This window comes from Hesperophylax consimilis, chromosome 17 (genome assembly GCF_061612785.1).
Source record: "Hesperophylax consimilis isolate HC1 chromosome 17, BYU_Hcon_1.0, whole genome shotgun sequence".
NCBI lineage: Eukaryota > Metazoa > Arthropoda > Insecta > Trichoptera > Limnephilidae > Hesperophylax > Hesperophylax consimilis.
In genome coordinates this window covers 24,963,267-24,986,871 of record NC_142852.1, presented here as the reverse complement: position 1 = coordinate 24,986,871, position 23,605 = coordinate 24,963,267, and positions in this window count along the sequence as shown.

Here is a 23,605-nt window from a genome sequence, read left to right as displayed (position 1 = left end):
AAAAAGTATCCAAACATAGTATTTTCCATTATTATTACTACATTTCTAAGGCAGTTAGAAAATAACTTAAATTTTCTGGAAGACTGAAATTGTGAAAAAATATGTTTTCGATATAAAGCTTATGAATATTGCAAAACATAAATACGCGAATGGAGCGCAAAAGTGAAATCTAAATGGTAGAATGTGTTTGATTTGGTTGCTGCAGAAGTAATTTCGTAGAAAATACTGACAGCTTACAATACAGAAATAATAATAAACATTTGTCGCGCTGATTTCCCGTATTCACATAAATTCCTAAAAAAAAAACAACCGAGCAGTATTGGAGTGTTCTGTTATATTCGGCCTCTGAAATGGTTTATCCTGCAGCAACACGTCTGAAAATACTGCTGAGATATTTGAAGATGAGTGTGATCCCCGCTGAATGAATATTTTCTGTAGCTAAAAACTATAATCTATGAAAAGTCTTTGTTAGAATAATAATTTTTAATTCTTGACATTACATTGCAAACACTATTTATAAATAAAATTGTTTTATAAAGTTAATCTTTTTAAAAGTCGGGGTTTCAATTCAAAAGTATAAATAAGTGCAAGGCACAAATTAGTCACCTGTTCCTGTGGGAACCTATTTTTTTACTCTTACGTGAGTTCTTTTCTGACACAAAAGTAATAAGTCACATGAAGCTTACTATTAATCCTTTTTTTTTTTCAAAATTATCATCAGGTCTGAAGACACAATCAACTGAAACCACGGAGCGCCACATGCTGACTCACAGTGGCAAAAAACCTTTTTCATGTTCTGAGTGCAGTTATACATTTAATCTTAAGTACCTACTGACGAGGCACATGTTGACCCACATCGGTGAAAAACCCTTTTCATGTTCTGTGTGCAACTATTCATTCGCTCGAAAGAATTATTTGACGAGCCACATGCTGACTCACAATGGAGAAAAATGTTTTAAATGTTCCAAGTGCAACTATTCATCTTTCTTTAAGAAATATTTAACGAGGCACATGCTGACTCACACTGGAAAAAAATGTTTTAAATGTCCCGAGTGCAACTATTCATCTTTCTATAAGAAAGATTTGACGATCCACATGCTGACTCACACTGGAGAAAAACCTTTTTCATGTTTGGAGTGCAACTATTCATGTTCTCAAAAAGGCTCTCTAAAGATACACATGCTGACTCACACTGGAGAAAAACCTTTTTCATGTTTGGAGTGCAATTATTCATGTTCTCAAAAAGGCTCTCTAAAGATACACATGCTGACCCACATGTGTGAAAAACCTTTTAAATGTTCTGTGTGTCCCGAGTGCAACTATTCATCTTTCTATAAGAAAGATTTGACGATCCACATGCTGAATCACACTGGAGAAAAACCTTTTTCATGTTTGGAGTGCGATTATTCATGCTCTCGAAAGGATAATTTGATTAGCCACATGCTGACTCACACTGCAGAAAAACCTTTTTCATGTTTGGAGTGTAACTATTCATGTTCTCAAAAAAGCTATCTAAAGCAACACATGCTGACTCACACTGGAGAAAAACCTTTTTCATGTTTGGAGTGCAACTATTCATGTTCTCAAAGAGGCTCTCTAAAGAAACACATGCGGACTCACACTGGAGAAAAACCTTTTTCATGTTTGGAGTGCAATTTTTCATGTTCACAAAAGGGAAATTTGAAAAGCCACATGCTGACTCACTCTGGAAAAAAAGATTTTTCATGTTCTTTGTGCAAAATCTCATTTATTCAAGAGGCAAAATTGACGAGACATATGCTGACTCACAGTGGCGAAAACACTTTTTCGTCTTCCAAATAATTCTTTTAAGTGCAATTATACATGTACTCAAAGAAATATTTGACGTGCCACGTGCTGACTCACGCGGGAGAAAAACTTTTTTCATATTTTTTGTGCAATAATTCATATTCTCAAAACGGAAATTTGTCGAGACACAAACTGACTCACAGTAGAGAAAAAAGTTTAAAATGATTCAGGTGCAACTCTTCATTTATTCGATAAAATGAATCACGCGCGTTTTCACTGTCCAGAAAAACCTTTTTCATGTTTCAAGCCATATCTGAAGTGCCACATGCCGACTCATACTGGAGAAAAAACTAAATATATTCCGAGTGTAACTATTCATGTTTTCGAATTGAAAATATAAAGAAACACTAACCTAAAAACACTACATTCTGGTTACAAGGTATCTCAAATCAATAATTTTGAAATCCTAGAAATAAGAAAACACGTTAATATGAAAGCAGATATTATTAATAAACAAAAATTTTTTATTAACCCCATTTTAAATATTTTCCCAATTACCCGGTCTTTCCCGTCTAATGACATTTTAATTCCTTCTTTGAATAACCCTCCCCCACTCTTACCCCTCCCCGCTCCTTCTACCTCTTCTTTCTAGACCTAATTTTAATTATAACTTTAGTATACTTGTGCTCCTGATGAAGTGAACTTGGTTCATGAAACATGTTGAGATTTTGTATCGAAAAAAAGTGATGTAAACAATATTATTTGTGTTTTAATAAAAAATAAATAATGCCATCACAAAGTGAAAAGCAGTTAGAAGAAGTTTTCTTCGAAAAATTACGTTTTAAATGTTCCGAGTGCAACTATTCACCTTCTCGAAAGTGTTATTGGCCTGATCTGTTTTGTGCCGAATAGAACTATTCATCTCCTCAAAAGGGAAGTATTACGGTATAAAAACTTTATAAATATCCTATGTTTAGTTTTTCATGATCTTTGTTCATCGAAATATATATTATACGAGATATTTGCTGACTCACCGTCGATAGTAAAGAAATCATATTTTTTTTTTTTCTTATTATTCTCACAAAGAACATTCCAATACTACAGTAACATTTCCAAAAATAAGAGACCGGTCAAGATCACGTGGCAACTTCGTAATCCCATAGTTTAAAATGAGTGCTTCTCAACACCATTACACTTATAAAGGTTTAATTTTTTTTAGTGCACTCCGACATAAAAGCAAAATGATTAAGTCTTTCAATCACAAATAAAACAACTACTTGATTCAATCTTTTGATTAAATTTTCATATTGATCAAATGCAAATTTTAATATTTCATACTTAGTTATATATTTTTTTTTCATTTCATCATTAATTAACAAAAAATATATATAAATATACTTTTCTTTTTTAAACATATCCTATTGAAATATTATATCAGAATTCTAACTAACCAATTGCTTATTGTCGCAATTTATTGTGTACCTACTCTTGCAATATTATCAGCTCTGCTTTATTCCAACTGAATAAAATAAATCCATGTATTTACCACCTACCACCTACTTATTAATCAAAATTTAATGATATTATATTTATTTTACAACATCCATATTCTCAAATTTATTAAAATTTACTGTGTATCTAATTAAGTAACTGCTATATTGGTATATTTCATTATCTATACTTTTGTTTTCATGTTATATTAATTTGTTTTTTTCTTACTTTATAAATAAAAACTTTCTTTCTTTTCTTTACCTTATGTATACTGTAATGGCAATACTCCCCAACTCAATTACGAGAAACTTTTTTTCTCTATAGAATTGGGTAGTTACGTTAAAAAGTAAACATTTTATTTTGATTAGTTTTCAAAACCACATGCTTTTCTTCTGTATATCTGTAAATAAAAAAATGTCTAAGCAACTACAACCTGATGAAACACATGCTGAATCAAAGTGAAGAAAATTTTCAAAATTTTTATGTTTGGTAACTATAATGTTACTAATTATTCATGTTCTTATGGGGATGTTAATATTAAAACCCTCATGACCTATGCTTCTCTTACTACTTTCAGTCATTACTGTATTTGTGTACAATTTACTATATTGTCTAATGTAGTGTTCGTGTGACGTGTTTTATAAATATTGTGTTCGTGTGTACTGGTACATTTTGTATTTTGTAGCTTAAAAGTCGTATGTTTCTCGTTTATTCATACAATTTTCTAATTTTTAATTAGTTAATTTATTTGGATAGTATTTTCATGGAGCATCTAGATTATAGTTGATCAGTTTTATTAATAAAACATTCTGTAATATTTGCTAATCATTTAGGTTAGTAATGTGTGTGTATCTTCATATGTATTTGTCAGTTAATTTGGGTGGAACTGTATTAAGTTAAAGTATAAGCCCATCTTTACTTCTGTTGGTAGAAGGTTAGAGATTCTACCAAATACATCAATTAGTTGAATGATATTTTCTTTCAGCTTTTCTATGTGCTGTTTGAAGGTCAAGTGTTTGTCACTTTTTAGGCCCAGTTATATTTTACATCTGGAATATGAAGGTTTCTTTCTTCTGTTTGTAATTGTTTATGTAACGAAGTCATTCTTTTAGGTGACCTTTAGATAACCGTTTAACCGTTTTTTTTTTTAATATTAACCTATATTAGCATATCTGATATGATATTTTTAAAAAGCCGGTTTTTCAATATATTAAGATCGATTTAAGATTTTTATAATAAAATTTCACAGTTTTTGCTTTCGTAAAATATCGCAGTGTCATCTGCGTATAAGAAGATTTCGTAATTTAGTCAATTGACAGATATAATTTTTGTACATTCGGAATATGAGTGGCCCCAGTAAGGATCCTTGAGGAACTCCATAGTTCTTGCTCTCGAGTTATCTCCCATGCTAACATATTATTTAACGTCTAACAATTATTTTGATTTTGTATTATTTTTTATTTATTGTTTACCAGCGACTCTTTATTTAAATTAAATGTGTGAAGATACAAAATGTGGTCTAGAAAAGAATAAAATGGTTTACAGAATAACGGTTTAAAATACTGATACCTTTTCTGTCTAAGGATCGTCGATTCTTTTTTTAAATTATATCACCTTATATTATATTCAGTGAATATTGCATTTATTTTAGTTAAACTTATATATTGACGTTTGTTTATATTTAGAAAAAAGTCATTTATTTGTCAAAAATATTTAATACATCTAAGTTAATTTGTAAAACAGACAGTCGTCTGCGAATAATTTGAAATGGACTCCTTGAAATATAGAAACTGTCATCCACAATCATTTTTCGCTTTAATTTTTATTTATTCCCACAAACTTAAATCTCTTTTACCTATGTTTTCCACTACATGATGCTACAACGCCAAAGTAACGTTTATACTGTCGCAGTACTTACTTTATAAGACTAATGGACTTAAATAAGTACACAAAAAAATATATATATGACAGTGACAATATAACAGATTATGTAGCTTACTTTGAAACAAGTGTTCAGGTAAATCTTCTTCGAAATCGTGTGCAGTAATTACGAAAGGAATCCCTCGTTTTCCGAGTGTTTATTGTTGTAAAGATAATTTACAATTGAAGTGTTTGTTTTTTCAATCTAAGACATGCAGAAATATTTTCAGCTTCTCTTTTCATTACGCTATTAGACCATTTCAAAATCTTTTTAATTTCAGTACCGTTACGAAATATGATATGTTCTTATAAAAATCATTGGATCTCCCTTACCACCATAGTTAGTAATATGAACTGAACGGGGTTAGAAAGAAAATAATACAAGCTTTATATTCGAATATGGAAGTTTAAAGAATAAAGCACTGAACGCACTAGCACCGTCATACTCTGATATCGGCGCGAGGGACGATCGTACCGTTAAGGTCGGCCGAGTCTGGCCTTCGAACAGACTAGTTAAACCCTCACATATGAATGTTGCATAGTTTGGGACACATTAGCACAAACCTTTTACTGGCATTTATTTTTTTAGAAGACAGTTAAAAACAAGTTCTTTTATCATTTATAAATTATTATTGATTGCGACCTTAGAACCGGCAACAAAAGGTAAATGAACCAGTCTTAACTAGAATATATTTATTTATATTCAAGGTGTACCAGCAGTGAAGGATTTTAACCGGCGATTCCTGATCACATATTTATTTATTGGATAATTTTTATAGCGCCGCTTTTGTGAGATATCACCTTAGAGGCGCTTTACAGTTGATGCAGGTATTACAAAAAATATAAATATTAAAAAAAACAAAGTGAATTTAAGTTAAGTAAAATGAAGTATAGGAACAGGTGACACGAAGATAGAAGATGGATACTCTGCAGGAAGAATCCTAGGTGGTAAAGAAACTGGTCCAGCTCGAGTCCACCGCGTCCACCAGCACGAGGTTCGTAATCTGTCTAGGTATGTGTCTCGCGCTAATAAAGCGCTGACACACTATCCTTTCACAGATACCAGACCTTGGCAGCACCGTTGTGACGTTCGACGAAGATAGAAGATGGAGACTCTTCAGCAAGAATCCTAGGTGGTGAAGAAATTAGACCAGCTGCTGCAGCGGGGGAGTCCACCGTGTCCACCAAAAGCGTCCAGGTATGCGTCTGCTACTAATAAAGCGTTGACACCTCACATAGATAAGAGAACCTGTCAGCACTGCTGTGACGTTCGGCAAGTCCATCATTCATCTTCATGTAGTTCTGTTCCTGGTGATTGTTGAAGTGGTGCATTCTGTACTCAATAAAAAGCGACGGTCGGAATAATAAATTACCCTGGGCTTAGCAAAAAAATTGCCAGGGCCTTCAGATATTCCGAGAATTCCATTGAAAACATCTGAGGTGCATTTACCGATCGGTGTTCGTTTCGAATGTCCAATATTTTTGAGAAAAAAATCCGAATATTCACTTTTAAAACTCAAATCACATATTATAAAGTTCTAATAACTGGTTACTTTATTTTTATTTAAGTTAAAATGTTGATTGATTGATTTTAAAAATAATTTCAAAGGGATGTTGCCTCATTTCCCTTGAAAATACTAAAAAAAAACACAAAGCGGTTGGAGGACGCGTTAGGATGCATCCTGCTGCCATGAAGGACGCTATACAAATTATGTGTTGTGAAGCAATCTCAAAGCTTTGCTACTTACTTATATTCTTTTTTTTTTTAAACTTCCGAATTTATTGTCCGGGTTAAATCTTCCCATAACCCTTCCACACACTTTTCCACAAATGATCATCTAGTCAATCAACATTATGTAAGTGCATTACATAAGCAAAATAAATACAAAACAATACAAGAACAACATGTCAACTCACCAGAGATCAAATGGGAAAATAATTCACCGACTCCAGATATTTTCATATCAGAGGGTTCGGCTCGGTAGAACTTCTAACAGGGCCTATAAATCCTACTGATCCCTCAACATAAATATTTAAAAAAAATTTCGTTATCCTACATGTATTCAAAATGACCGACTTTTGCATCTTTATATATAAATTTTTTGATAGATCTAATACACCTACATTTTAAATGAGGGAGCTAGGTATAATGCCAGTAGCCGAAATAACGAATGGTGATATTGTTTTAGTATGAGAATGCCAAATTCTTTTTATTTCATTTCCTAAATCTGTGTATTTTCTTATTTTTTCATTAGCAGATTTTTGAATACTACAGAAATTTGGAATAGCGACATCAATGATATAAGTTATTTTTTAATATTGTCATGTAAAACTATATCGGGTCGATTATGACTAATCGTTTGGTCTGTTAGTATAGTTTTATCATAATATATTTTATACAATTCATTTTCTAAAATTGAATTTGGTTCGTATTTATAATATGGTATTATATTACGGCAGTCAATCAAGTTATGTTTAATTACCAAATTTTGGTGAATTATTTTTAAAACTTGATTGTGCCTAAATGTATACTCGGACGGTGCTAATATAGAACATCCCGATATAATATGTTCTATAGTTTCCGGAAAAGCCAAACATTTATTACACAAATCATCAATTTGATTTGTATCTTTGATTTTATGTTTTCTATAATTTTTAGTATTAATGACTCTATCCTGAATGGCAAGCATAAATCCTTCTATTTCTGCGCTCAACCAATCTGACTTATACTGAATACTGGTGTACTGAAATACCGGCACTACTCAACTATTTTTCATCCAATATTTTTATTTTAATTGTTAAATATAATAAATACACATGTAATTTAATACATTCTGAATTAGGATATGTTTTATTAACTATTGTAAGCAGTCTTCAGAATCCTAATATAAGTTCTTTTGTGGCGTCTCTCTGTAAACTCATTTGAAATACAATTATAGATATGCATAATGTCGGTGGTCGGAGAGTAAAAGTCCACACTGATAGATACTTTTAATATCGCCCTGGTAAACAGCCAGGTACTTGCCACCTTCCTATTCGTAAGTCTCACAACATACCCAAATTAGGGATTCCATAGTTCCACTGGCAACAGATGATTGATCATTTAGTTGGAGTCTTATGCGGTTCCACGGTGCGGTGTTGACATTCTCTTGAGAAAAATAATTTCCCTCTGGGCTTATGTCACCTTTGGGAATGTTGTTTGGAGGATCTTTAGGAGAGGAAGTTCTAGGAAGGAAAACAGTATAAATGGTGGGAATCTAGGGATCAATGTGTCCAGAAGTGACGGACGAATGATCTATCCCTTCCGTTGTGGCGCAAGGCGATGGGTCAAGACCGATGAGACCATTTGGAGAGGTCAAAGGGTCTCCCCACACCAGCCTAGATGAATTCAACAGAATTAGTTGGTTTGGTGACCACTGATTTTAGGAATTTACCAAGATCAGTGACGCAGCAGCAGAGTTAAATAGAAGGCAAAATTGCCAGCTGCGGTAGAGGGCAACGAGTCTTCCCCATCAACAACTTATATGTGGAAGATCAAAAGGAAATTATACTAAACACATAGAATGGTTAATATATCCCTACACTTATCGCACAAGAGATGCGAAAGTTTTTGTTTCTTTTATAATGGTTTGTGCGAAATTGAAAACAATTTTTTTGTAATCTCATAAAAAATGTTAATTTTTGTATGCATAAAACTTCACCAAATCGCCCAAAACTGACTTTAACTTTAGTTTATGGAGTTCCATAACAAGGTAGGCTTTAATTCCAGACAGAACTCATTAATTTCAATTCATTAATATGTATGTATTATTTTTAATTAGCAGTTTAAAATATTCTAACCCCAATCAAATTGGTCCAGAAGAATTCTATAGAAACCCTCCACATATTCAACAGAAACGCTATTCGCAGATTTCAGGGTGCCCCGAGTACAGGATATCTTCAAGAAAAATGCAATTATCCAAATTTCCAAAGATAATATCATCAAAAACTTTAAAACCCACATATCAAAAAGATATCAATACAACATCAAAATACCAAACTAATGCAAAACAATTATATCTATTTAGGAATAAAGTTTTGGGGATCTGGTGAGGAGGCACGAAATGAAAGAGGTCGTGATGGTCACAGTGTTTTATTGAGTCAGGTTGCCGTGATGAGAGATGACTTGAGGACCGATGATGAAGACTCCGGATGCAGGCGGTGAAGTGCTGGCCAAGCGCGGGTCAGTGAGTCGACGTCGCTGCTGGTGACCGGACTCGTTGACTGTCAGGAACTGGTGAAGAGCGTGGGTCTTCCGGGTGCTGAAGTGCTGAACAGGGAAGCCGAAGGTGCGGTTGACCTGGTCTGTGGTTGTGCGGGAGATGGCATAGACCGACGAGGATGCCGCATGGTCTAGGTGCGTGGACGTAGCGCTGGTCAGATGTGCTGGAACCAGGGCGCTGTGATCCGGTATAGCGCTGGCCAGGAACTATGGGGCCAGGGCGCTGTTATCCCGTTGGATGTTGTTGGATGAACCTTGCAGAGCCGGGTGTAAGTATCGGAGGACCAAGGTGCGGCGGGGAGGGGCGCAAGTCACTCGCGATATTGCAGATTGTTGGCTGACTAATGACTGACTGACTGACTGCTCGCTGCGTCGGGCCTATTTATATAGCCCAGCCGATGACAACAGTAGCTGCGCGAGATCGCGGGTAAAATGGAGACAATTCGCTCAGTCTGGGTGCTACTGGAATTTTCGTTGGCGCTGAAATTATGCCTAGGCAACAGGCTAGAACCTTCTAGCGAATGCGCGTAATGTGCTAGACCAAATCGCAACGTATTGTCGTAGGTAGTTTCAGACGTCGGTAGCCCGTAGACACGTAGCTCGTATTGTTTACAAAGGTAAAGAGCGAGACAATCTGGATGAATCTACGATCGCTACAAAGTATTTCAACAACCTTCTGATTGAAATAAAGAAATTAAAAGAAATCAACAAACTGAAGTTGAAGCTCTTTGAGCTAGTCCTAGTTACTCAGTGATTGTATCTACAATCGTTATCAAGTTCCACTGTTCAGTAGAACCTAACGTGTATTATTGGAAAATACCCATTTTCCAGGAGCGTCTTAGACTGGAGATAAGGGCCCAGTCTAAGAGAAAAATATCTCTGGAGAGATACTGTTCGAGTACCCACTGTGGTATGTTACAGTAACAAAATCGTATACTCATATATGTACACCTACACATATAGATGATCCAGAAGTTTCAATTGTTTTAATTATATATACTTACATATTGCATAATGTTATTCAATTTTACTTTTAATAAGTGTAACTCGCTCACCAAGCACAAGTTTCTTTTACCTTTTTTTGGTGAGATTGCAATTATAAATCAATTTTGTACCCATATGTAATTTACATAAGACCTTGTTCTGGACGTGAATCTGCACAAGACTGTAAATTTAGGGCGCCGGGTCCAAACCGTGTCTTCAGCCGATAGTGATGCTCCTTTACGTTCGATAGTGATGATAGTAGTTGAAGAATGTTATTGCAGTCTGCGTTCCGCACCCGGTGCTCGGTGAATGTTGGGCACTGGGTGTGCTGTTGTCTCTGCACGCTTCTGGCGTTTGGCGGTTGCCTAACAGGGCTGGCTGATCTTGAAGAGGTAAACACCAGAAGATTTGGAGCGGAGACTAGGTGAGGTGAGGCAGGTGATGGTCAGGAGTCACTTTGTAGAAGTTAGTAAAACATTTGTTTGTTTGTAAAGATGAACTGATTTAAGTACCCACTCATATCTATATTAAATAAAAAAATCAAGGCCATTTTCGCGAACATATTTTCTCTTTTAATATATACATTATCTTAAAAATAAGGTATCAAGAGGGTGGTGAAATACTCCCTTAGTCAATAAGTATATTCAGCTCAGTATGGAGTAGCGATGAGTCGTTCATAAACTAGTTTTTTTTGATGAGCCCTGTTTGTACGACTCCTAGTAAACCGTACGTAAATTGAACGCTTACTCTTTTATATCAGGAAGTATTTTAGAAAAATAGCGCCATTAAAATTATCGAAGTATTAATTATTATTACATACTCGGAGACGTGAACAGCGTCGGACAGCCCGATCATCTGGACTTGGACCTACGCCTACTAACTAACTATCATCCTATCATTCATACGCTTTCGTTGGGAGCTGTATCAAGCAAGCGCAGTATTCGCATCGTTATTGCGCTCTGAGCTCCCGTCTCCCGTTCAATTGAGTTAACTCTTTGAACCGTACGAAAATATTACAGTATTGACGGTTTACACGTAATTCCCATGAGCACTTAGGCCATAGGCCCATTGTGCTTTCTCCCATTTTACCTCAATCCTTTAACAACAACCCAGTCCCTTTAATAAAGTTCACCAGGGTTGTCATTGGGTATGTGGCTATGTCTTCTGGTTCTACTGTATGTCTCCCCAGGTATCTGAGCCTAGTTCCCACTAGGGCAGGACATTGGCACCATAGGTGAATTGCAGTCTTTTCATCCTCTTCACATTTCCTGCATCTATTGGTGTTTTCCACTCTCAATATCTGCATGTGTCTCCTGAGATGGCAGTGTCTCGTTAGCAGTCCTACCAGTTCCCTCAGTGAGTTTCTGTCCATATCGAGTAGTTTCTTGGTTCATCTAGGGTCTGGTCCTTTTATGAGTACTTTGGATTGTCTCATTCCAAGTGCCCTATCATTCTTTGCAGTGCCCGGATTTGACCCACCTATCAATATGTAATTTAGTGTGGCAAGCTGCTACTCCTACGGCCGGCTCGGATCCTACAAGTGGTGCTTTTGCCCCTTTCCTTGCTAGTTCGTCAGCCCGCTCGTTGCCCTCAATACCTTTATGTCCTTGTATCCAGATTAGGGTTATTTTATTGATGGTAGTGAGTTCTGTAAGAACAGTCCTGCATTCCATCACCAGTCTGGAGTTGCATCGGTTACTTCCCAGTGCCATTAGGGCTGCCTGGCTATCGACACATATGCTTATGTTTTTATTTCTGCACCCAATACGTATATTCTCCTGTGCGCAAGCCAAACTGGCTTTCATCTCAGCTAGAAACACGGTACAGTGTGTTCCTAGAGGTAGGTATACTGAGTTCCTTTTTGGATCCCTGCAGACAGACTCCGGCCCCTGTTCCCTCCTCCATCTTGTACCCGTCTGTGAACCAGATTAGTTCCTGTTTGGAGGTAGGACCTGGAACCGTGTCCCATTCCTCCCTTGTGGGGTAGGTCACCCCAAACTGCCGTCTGAAGAGGTATTCGGCTTGTTTGCCGTCCTGCTTCATTCCAGCTGTCGGGCTAATTGCCCTCAGTCTTGTTCCAATCTCTGTATGACTGTTTTTGGGCAGCTCACCTCTCCATTGACCTGGTACAGTAACTCGCGCTCTTAATAAAATGAATCGTGACCCATCGCTGGGAGTTATGCGACCAATAGTCTTCCTCCTAGAGCTGTTGGAACAGTTGGCAGATTGAACTATCAAATAAAAAACAGCTTGAAATGAATGTTTTTAATACAATTATAATACAATAGTCTTAATACCTCTCTGAAATCTTTTTAAATGTATTAATTAAACAATAACATTAGACACAACAATCAAATTTTCTTATAATATTAAGGCAGTACATGTGTGGAAGTTATTTCCTGTCAAGAACGGTTGATGTTGACGTGACAACTATTCTCTTGGACCGCAGTGCTTTTTTCAAGTTACATTTTTTTCTTGCCAGCCATTTTGGTGTTGTCATTATTTTAAACAAGGATTCGAAAATATCATGATATTATTTATATATATATCAGATATAACATAAAGAGGTTAAAAATACAGATATGATTTGAGATTTTCACGGCTAACAGTATTATAGTGTTATGCCGGGTTGCGCTACCTTATTCTTTAGCCAACGTTTCGGACAGCATTACAGTGTCTATCATCAGGGCAGATGAACAACACATACTAAAAACACAGAGGACGGAAAAACGTTCAACATCCGACCTGTTGAACTCGAGAACGAGTTGTGGGAACGGCCCGTTCTCATGTGACTAATGTCAATCATATGCAAATGTTGGATGCGTATTTGATATGTTTCCCGACTATGCACCGATGACGCTGGTTTTTCGGAGCATCTCCCATTGAAATACCGGTAAAAAAAGGCAAATTCCCACCTTACGCTTGTGTTATAAAGATTGCAATCTATCGAATGTACAGCCCGTTTCTGAACAGAGTCGAGGTTTTTTTTCGGGCCTCCAGAAAAAATACTCGCGCACTTTCAATTTGTCCAGGGTAAGCAAATGTGTGCTATTAATATCGGCAATAAATATATTATAATATCTTTCGAACCCTGTGTTTGAAACTAATGAAACAATCGCACATCATTTTCTTTGTGGACGGACTGTGATAATTTTATATTGTTTACGGGTCCACGAAGGAAACCATGATGTAACGTGTTCCCTGCGTGACCAGCAGACCCTCGTGGTAGTGCGTGAGACGTCCGGGATGCATGAGCAACCAGCCGGGCCGAGTCTTGGTTACCGAGCAGTTGTAACGGATGAAATGGCATCCACCTCCCTGGTAATCCACACCTGAAACATTCATTAATTAATTAATAATTTGATCTCATTAACACCTAGATTTGCTATTATCTCACAGCATTTGCCTCGATTTTATGGTTTTTTTGTACTATTTTTTGTTTTTATTCTCTTGGCAAGGAATCAAGTATCTTATGATTCGTCTAGCTTGTTGTTTCGTCACTTGCAAATATGTTTATTTTATTTTTGAAAAAGTTTACTGCAAAAGTCAAATGTTATAATATTACTGTATTTATTCACAGGAAAACCTCTATGACTTATTTCTACTGTAACAAATCTTATCTTCTTGACATTATAATAATATTACAGAGAAAAAAAAACATTTCTCTGAATGTATGTTGCTATCCTACGGAATCTACAAATGATAGAAATACAAAAAAAATACAGATATATACACATGTTATATTGTAAGACGTTACAATTTACAAAAATATCATTTTGCAAAAAACAAGTAAGTTATTGCGAAAATAGTGTCAGCTGGTGTACGGCTCTCTAATAATAAAAACGCATAATTTACAATTGGGATACATAGTGTTTTCTTTTTTTTTACTTATTTGAATAAGTTTCATTTGCTTTAAGTTTAGATGTAACAGAGAAAAAACATAAAAATCAAGGAATGTTACTTTAGATTTGAATTTTTTTTCCATGAATATAGAGCAATAGAGCAGTGACAAAAAGCAATGACAAAACAGAACAATGATAAAATAGAACAATGATAAAAAAGAAAAATCAAACCAAATGTAACCTAAACTAACTTCTAACTACTAAAAGATGATATTATAGACCCAGGGTAGTATTTGATTTACTTGGTCGTGCCATGCACTCATTTCTTCGTTTTTTTTACAAATACAAACCATCTAAAAGTCCCATTCTTAATATTGTTCATTATTACATTCTTTCAGGATCTCTGCATTTTTAACATGATTTTACCACACATACGCCTTGGGAATCTCATTTCCTCAGCATTCAGTCTGCTTTAATCCCGCCTCTGCCAGTTGCATGCCTCACTGACTTACATCAGGACACATTCCCATGTTCAACAGCCGGTTTCTGCGTTTCCTCCCTCCTTCAACATGGGTCTCTTTAAGACCCGTGTTCACTCCTTCCTTTCCCCAAAAAGACCCTCCACACAGCGTCCTCAAAGATTACACAGGGGCGAAATTATTTCCACCAAGACCTACTGTGTTTTTTTATTTACATTAACATTAATAATTTCCCTCATGGCCATCTTTGGGGATGCTGTGAGAAGGGAACTTTGATATGTTTTTTTTTATTTATTTTTTATATTTACTCCACACAGGAGGCCCTGAAGAAAATAATTTCCCTCAGGGCCTATGTCATCAAGTTCTGGGAATGAAAAAGGTATGAGGGATGGGTAGGAATCTGGTGGTCAACGTTTGAGCCCGGGCACCCCTGCTAACTCACCAAACGTAGCTAACTACTTGTGTAGAGCTAATATGAACATTAACACAAAAAGGTCACGCAATAAGAGCAGATATGAACAAAACATACGATTGTGTGTATTGCTGCATATTTACTTCCAGAAGTGATGTCTTTACCTCGAATTTAAAGATTTTAGATATTTGGAACATGTTGTATGCAAGAAATGCATCTGATTTCTACAATACCGTTGCTTTTTTGCTTGAAAACGTGTTTCATTTGTAACCGGGCATAATTTATTTATTTATTTTAATATCAACGGTATAAAATATACCATATACAGTAAATTATAAACAGTGACATCAGAAAATATTCAATTAACAGAAACCATAGATGGATATAAAAAGTTAGAGATACAAGTACACACGAAACTTATAGGTAAACTAGGTTAGATTAGTATTGATTGAAATATAAGATAGTATAGATACATGATATAATATATTACAATAGCTAAAATGTATGCATTTATATTCAGGTTTTGGTTGAAAGTAGTTAAGTGCCAATCAAGCTGTTGGTTCACCTTATTGACTATTTTTATTGACCCAAGTTTCCTCAGTTGCCCCAGGCAGTTCATTTTATATACATATTTATTTGACTTTTGACGTAAGTATGAGGAGACTTACATTTTATTGGCCATAATTTAAAAGATATGATATTAAAGATTTTTTGTACCTAGCTTCTGCGCAGTTAAACAGATCCGCTACATCTGCGTACCTATTACTAATTTCATGTAATCTAGGTACAAGCGAGTGTTTGAAATGTTTTCTTAGAATTTCTCAGTCTTAGAATTGTTACAATTAAAGAGGGTTTTAGAGCGAGTAGCTCTTATAGGTACATAAAATTCAATGAGGTTAATTAAATCAAGGCTGTCTACACTACCATTTACAATTTTGAACATAAATATTAAGTCGGATATAATTCTTCGATCTGAGAGTTTTAATCAATTGAATTTTTTCATTAAGTAATTATGGTTTATACTTTAAATGGGAATACCGAGTTTAAAGTTAATGTGTCTTAGGAATTTGTTTGAATTTTTTCTATTGAATCTGAATGTATTTTATAATGTGGGGACCAGATCGAGGAGTTATATTCGACTTGACTTCGAACTAAAGATATATATAAAATTTATATATAAATATCTAAACATATAATATCTAAATATCTTACATGTATATATATATTTATAAACACATGAACCAGGTTCCACCGTGAGAACAGCAGTGAATTTTTAGTCGTCCGTTTGTAGAAAATGAATAGTTGAAGTTGGAACATGAGGAAGGTTTTTCCTGAGTAAATCAATGCGTGGCACTCGTAACATGAAAAAGGTTATTTTCTACTGTTCATTTTATTTATAAAACACATAATAAAACATTATAAAATCGAATTACATATGAAACATTAAATCACCATACTAGGCGACTGCCTGTTTCACGGTGAGTCAGCATTTGACCCTTCAAACGGATTTTTTTAGAATATGAATAAATGAAAATGGAACACGAAAATGGTTTTTCTACACTGTGAGTCAGCATATGTCAAATTTCCGTTACGAGAAAAGTCGCACTCGGAACATGAAAAAAGTTAATCCATTTTGTGAGTTATGTTGAGTGAGAATATGTTTTATCAAACTACTATTTCGAGAAAATGAATAGCTAGACTCGGAATATGAAAAAAGTTTTCTTCCAGTATGAGTCAGCATATGGTGAGTCAGATATCTCTTTCGAGAAAATGAAAAGTTGCATATGAAACATGAAAAAGGTTTTTCTTCACTGTTGTTCAGAATATGTTTCCTAAGATTGCTCTTTCGAGAGCATGAATAGTCACACTCAGTACATGAAAAAGGTTTTTCTCCACTGTGGGTGAGCATATGGCTCCTTTGATGGCTTTTTCGAGAACATGAAAAGTTGCACATGGAACATGAAAAAGGTTTTTCTTAACTATGGGTCAGCAAAAGTCTCTTCAATTTTTTGTTTGAAGAACATAAAAAGTTGCAATCAAACCAAAAAAATGTTTTACTCCGCTGTGAGTTAGCATATGACTCCTTAGAAGGCTCTTTTGAGAACATGATAAGTTGCATATAGAACATGAAAAAGGTTTATATCCACTGTGGGTCAGCATATGGCTCCTTAGATTGCTCTTTCGTAAACATGAATAGTTAAACTCAGAACACAAGAAAGGTTTTTCTCCACTGTTGGTCAGCATATGGCTCTTTTGGTGGCTCTTTCGAGAACACGATAAGTTGCATATGAAACATGAAAAAGGTTTTTCTCAACTGTGGGTCAGCATATGGCTCCTTAGATTGCTCTTTTCAGAACATGAATAGTTGCACTCGGAACATGAAAAAGGTTTATCTCCACTGTGGGTCAGCATATGTCTCTTCAAATGGCTTGGTTGAAAACTTGAACAAATGCACTCGGAACATGAAAAAGGTTTTTCTCCACTGTGATTTAGCATGTGGTGTGTCAGATATCTCTTTTGTGAACATGAATAGTTGCACTCGGAACATGAAAAAGGTTTTTCTCCACTGTGATTTAGCATGTGGTGTGTCAGATATCTCTTTTGTGAACATGAATAGTTGCACTCGGGACATGAGAAAGTTTTTTCTCCACTGTGGGTCAGCATATGGTTCCTTAAATTACTCTTTTGAGAACATGAAAGGTTGCATATGAAACATGAAAAAGGTTTTTCTCCACTGTGGGTCAGCATATGGCTCCTTAGATTGCTCTTTAGTAAACATGAATAGTTGCACTCGGAACATGAAAAAGGTTTTTCTCCACTGTGGGTCAGCATATGGCTCCTTAGATTGCTCTTTAGTAATCATGAATAGTTGCACTCGGGACATGAAAAAGATTTTTCTCCACTGTGGGTCAGCATATGGTTCCTTAGATTACTCTTTTGAGAACATGAAAGGTTGCATATGGAACATGAAAAAGGTTTTTCTCCACTGTGGGTCAGAATATGGCTCCTTAGATTGCTCTTTAGTAAACATGAATAGTTGCACTCAGAACATGAAAATGGTTTTTCTCCACTGTGGGTCGGCATATGTCTCTTCAAATGGCTTGGTTGAGAACATGAATAGTTGCACTCGGGACATGAAAAAGTTTTTTCTCCACTGTGCGTCAGCATATGGTTCCTTAGATTACTCTTTTGAGAACATGAATAGTTGCACTCAGAACACGAAAAAGGTTTTTCTTCACTGTGAGTTAGCATATGGCGCGTCAGATATCTCTTTTGTGAACATGAATAGTTGCACTCGGGACATGAGAAAGTTTTTTCTCCACTGTGGGTCAGCATATGGGTCCTTAGATTACTCTTTTGAGAACATGAAAGGTTGCATATAAAACATGAAAAAGGTTTTTCTCCACTGTGGGTCGGCATATGTCTCTTCAAATGGCTTGGTTGAGAACATGAATAGTTGCACTCGGGACATGAAAAAGTTTTTTCTCCACTGTGGGTCAGCATATGGTTCCTTAGATTACTCTTTTGAGAACATGAATAGTTGCACTCAGAACACGAAAAAGGTTTTTCTCCACTGTGAGTTAGCATATGGCGCGTCAGATATCTCTTTTGTGAACATGAATAGTTGCACTCGGGACATGAAAAAGTTTTTTCTCCACTGTGGGTCAGCATATGGTTCCTTAGATTACTCTTTTGAGAACATGAATAGTTGCACTCAGAACACGAAAAAGGTTTTTCTCCACTGTGAGTTAGCATATGGCGCGTCAGATATCTCTTTTGTGAACATGAATAGTTGCACTCGGGACATGAGAAAGTTTTTTCTCCACTGTGGGTCAGCATATGGGTCCTTAGATTAATCTTTTGAGAACATGAAAGGTTGCATATGAAACATGAAAAAGGTTTTTCTCCACTGTGGGTCAGCATATGGCTCCTTAGATTGCTCTTTAGTAAACATGAATAGTTGCACTCGGGACATGAAAAAGTTTTTTCTCCACTGTGGGTCAGCATATGGTTCCTTAGATTACTCTTTTGAGAACATGAAAGGTTGCATATGGAACATGAAAAAGGTTTTTCTCCACTGTGGGTCAGTATATGGCTCCTTAGATTGCTCTTTCGTAAACATGAATAGTTGCACTCAGAACATGAAAAAGGTTTTTCTCCACTGTGGGTCATCATATGTCTCTTCAAATGGCTTGGTTGAGAACATGAATAGTTGCACTCGGGACATGAAAAAGTTTTTTCTCCACTGTGGGTCAGCATATGGTTCCTTAGATTACTCTTTTGAGAGAATGAATAGTTGCACTCGGAACATGAAAAATGTTTTTCTCCACTGTGAGTTAGCATGTGGCGCGTCAGATATCTCTTTTGTGAACATGAATAGTTGCACTCGGAACATAAAAATGGTTTATCCTTACTGTGAGTCAATATATGGTCCTTCAAATGGCCTTTACGAGAACTTGAATAGTTGCACTCGGAACAAAAAAAAGGTTTTTCTCCACTGTGAGTCGGCGTGGGGCTCGTCAGATGGCTCTTTTGAGAACAGAAAAATAATGGTTTTTCCACAGGATGCGTCTTTAGATCTATCGACAAATTAGGAAAAAAATACGTATATAGGAAGCTAAACAAGTCTTATAACCTACGTACAGCGTAAATAGGCTTAGTAAATTCGTTAAAAATATGTAAATAAAAATGGTGACCGGATAAATCAACACACTGACGATTTAACACACATTTTAAAAGTGAAATAAGTTAAGTAGGTTAGTTTAGGTTGCGTTTTTTTTTCATCGTTTCTAATGACTTTATATCACTTTAAAAATGTGTGATAAATCGTCAGTGTGTTGATTTATCATGGAACCGAAAATGCTTGTACTAAGCGAAACCGGTAATGTTAAGAAAATCAAATAAATATCTCGTTTTTCAAAACAAGCAGCTGGAATTATTAAAACTTAGATAAAAACGTGGTTTGATCTGCAGTCTGGGAAATGCTTTCAAAGCGTTCTAAGTAGTTTTTTTTACATCGCGAAGGCCACGGAAATTTATCCCCCTTCATCTTCTCGGGGTACAAGATCCGCCTTGATGGTTAACGCCTTTTTTACAGGTTGCACATTTATGCAACCTGTAAAATATACGTACATTGCTAAACCTTACCAGAGAGAACAGAGTGATACCAGATAACATAAGCACTACTTATCCGGTACTTATCCGTAAACGGTATTTCACCGTCTTCTTCCTGGGGCCCTGGTTCCGTCTTGATGGAAACATTTTCTGGATTTAGTAGATCCATGGCGCTGCTGTGGTAGCGATAGCTTTAAGCTCAAACAAATATATCTGAAAAGAAACAGTGATGATGGAAATCTTTAAATAAATAGGGGAAACAGTTTTTTTGTTACTGATATCTCAAACATATTTCTTGACAGTGTTCAATATTAGAATTTGTTACCGTTGGATTAAGTGGCAACAAAAGTAAGGATGGGAATTTTATCTAGAAATAAAAATAAAAATTTAAGAATACTAAAATGTATTACCACAAAAAAGACATAATAAAAAATAAATTAACTAGCATCCTACTAATAAATCTGTCTGGCAAAGGGCTTGCATAGGTAAAATGAAGGTGTGATACCAGTTCGTTCTTCATGCGAAGTAGTAGATTCCGGCTCTTGACAGCAACTGTCTCAGTTTATAATTTATCCAAGAAATAATGTCGTAGTCCAATGCAAAACAGCCTCACGCTGTTGGTCTCAAAAAGGGTCACTCTCAACCAATCAGGATCGGCAGATGCCATCCGATTCCACCAATCAAATGGTCAATGCTCCATATGCAAAGCTGATGCTCACAAAAATTGGCGAATGTGTTCGTAGAACCTCAGCCAAGAGGAATGCCCGCTGATCTGGGCTGGTGATCAAAGAATGGCCACCATAAATCAACTATCTATAGATTGATAACTCCGACCTCTTTCCAATCAAAAGGTACTTAACCACCATTTTGACTTTTTTTGAGATTTAAATGCCAACAAGTTCTCCTGGATCATAGCCATGTTTGAAATATTATTTCAGTGCCAAAACATGGTTTAATCCTTAGCTTGTTAAAAATCGTCTTCAATTTCAAAACGTACTTAAATCCAAAATCGTTTGTTTTCAAAACGTACTCAAATCCAACAACCAATAAGGGCCATGGAATTGGCAGCCATATTGTTTTTTTAACCAATCAATGAGCTGCTTTCTGTGCAATGGACACCATAACAAGAAACACTTTTTGTGAGTGGTTTTGAACTTGATTTGGTCGTGATTTTTTTGAGTTATTAATGGTAATTTTGAAAATTAAGCAAAAATGAGTGAATCAATTTGTTCTCCAGTTGTACCAGCACGCAATGGAAAAGGCAGAAAGCGTTTAAGGCGACCGGAAGAGTGGACAATCAATAAACAAAAATTTATAAGGTGAGTTCCATCATGCTACTGAGACATCAGTGGTGTATTCAAAATTTTATGGTTTTTGTCAAAAAAAAATTCTGTTTATATAATAATTACCTATCTTTTCTATATTTTATACTTCAGTGGAGTATTTTTTGTACTACCGAAGTAGGAATATTTCCTGTATGAATATTTTCCGTGCTATATATATTTTCCTTCATTTGTGTCACTTGAAAGTACTAGTTTTTTTGGCGGTGTTTTTATTAAAAGCTTAAAAATCAGTAAATATGTTTATAATGATCCATTTATACCATAGTGTAATCATAATTTAAATACATTAGTGGATGTTTGATCACTACACAAAGGCTCAAGTTTGAGTAAATTACGAAAGAATGACGTAATTATTAACTGCTGGACAGAAAATACTCGTCCTAAAGGAGCTAATGAAATATCTTCAGCAGTATTTAATTGTTTACGTCAAACTGACTTTACAAATATTAATACTGTTCGATTAATGGCTGATGGGTGTAACGGCCAGAACAAAAACACAATAATGGTTGCCATGTGTTCTAAATGGTTGAAGGATCATGCACCTCCAAATGTTAAACGCCTGGAATTAATTTTTCCTGTTGTCGGACATTCATTCTTGCCTGCGGATCGGATTTTTGGGGTGATTGAAAAAAAAATCGTAAAATGGAAGTAATTACCACTCCAAAAGATTATGGAAATATCTTTTCTGAATCAGGTAATGTGCAACGGTTGGGGGATGACTTTGAAGTGTTCGATTGGAAAAGTGCTTCAAAAGATGTTTTTAAACCACCATCTCAGTGGCATTTTAAATTCAAGGAAACTAAACGTTTTATTTTAATCAAACACCGTTCTTCAATCAAAATACAGGGAGAACCATTCTACAGAAACGATATGGGAGTACCTCAAAGTGTCTTAAAAAGAGGAAAACACCTTTCGGATATGATCCCAATGCCATGCCAGAATGGAGTTTTAATTAACCCATTAAAAATAAGAGATGTCGATAGATTACTTAGCAAACATTTTGGTTTGAACTGGAAGAATCTAGAACTGTTAAAATTTTATGAGAACATAATAAATAATAATGAATTAGGAATCATTATGAATGATGATGAAGATGAACTGTGTCAATCTCAATTAGAAGTATCAGAATTTAATGTATGAATCAATTTACAGTCATTTTGCATGGAAGGATTTCTGCATTGCATTGTTATTTTTTAAATATAGTGCTTTCCATTTTTTAGAATCTAAAATTTGTTTTTGTTTTTTTGTTTCATGTATAGACGTTAATCTAACCTTTACAATATTATCATTTATTAAACCTATTTGCAAAAGTTTTTTACCCACGTATTTAATGTATTCGCATGCAAGGATTTCTGCATTGCGTTTTTATTTTTTTTAATGTAGTGATCTCCATTATATAGAATCTAAAAATTGGGCTATCATCTTTTCTATTTTCCTGTGTCTTGTTCCCATTCATATTTTCGTTTAGATTATTATTATTATCTTCTTCTTCAATGATAGACAAATTGGTCTATTTTTACTATCCGCAGGTAATACTGTATTTTAAAATAAATAATGCTTGGCTTTAAAGAGACTTTAATTTTTTGGTTAATATGAATTATGTTTCAGCTATGCATATACAAATTATGTAATTTCTTCACTACACCCCTGGCAGAGAAGTTTTATCAAACACAGTTTATGAGTTTCAAAATGTGACTAAATCCATGGTTCATTATCAAAATGTATCTAAGTCCATTTTTAAATATTAAATAACTAATTAATTATCTATCAGATTTTTATTTCAAAAACGCATTTAAAATGCGTTATTTTACCTTCATTTTTACAAAACATTTAATTTTACTTTATTATACTTAAATGCTATGAAACAGTTTTCTTGCTTTTGCCAAAAATTTGGTTCGTGGAGATAAGTACGTTTTGATATTAGACTACTCACTTATCATTGAAGGATACACAATGTTAATTTATTACTCTAATACTGCTTAAGTCATAGT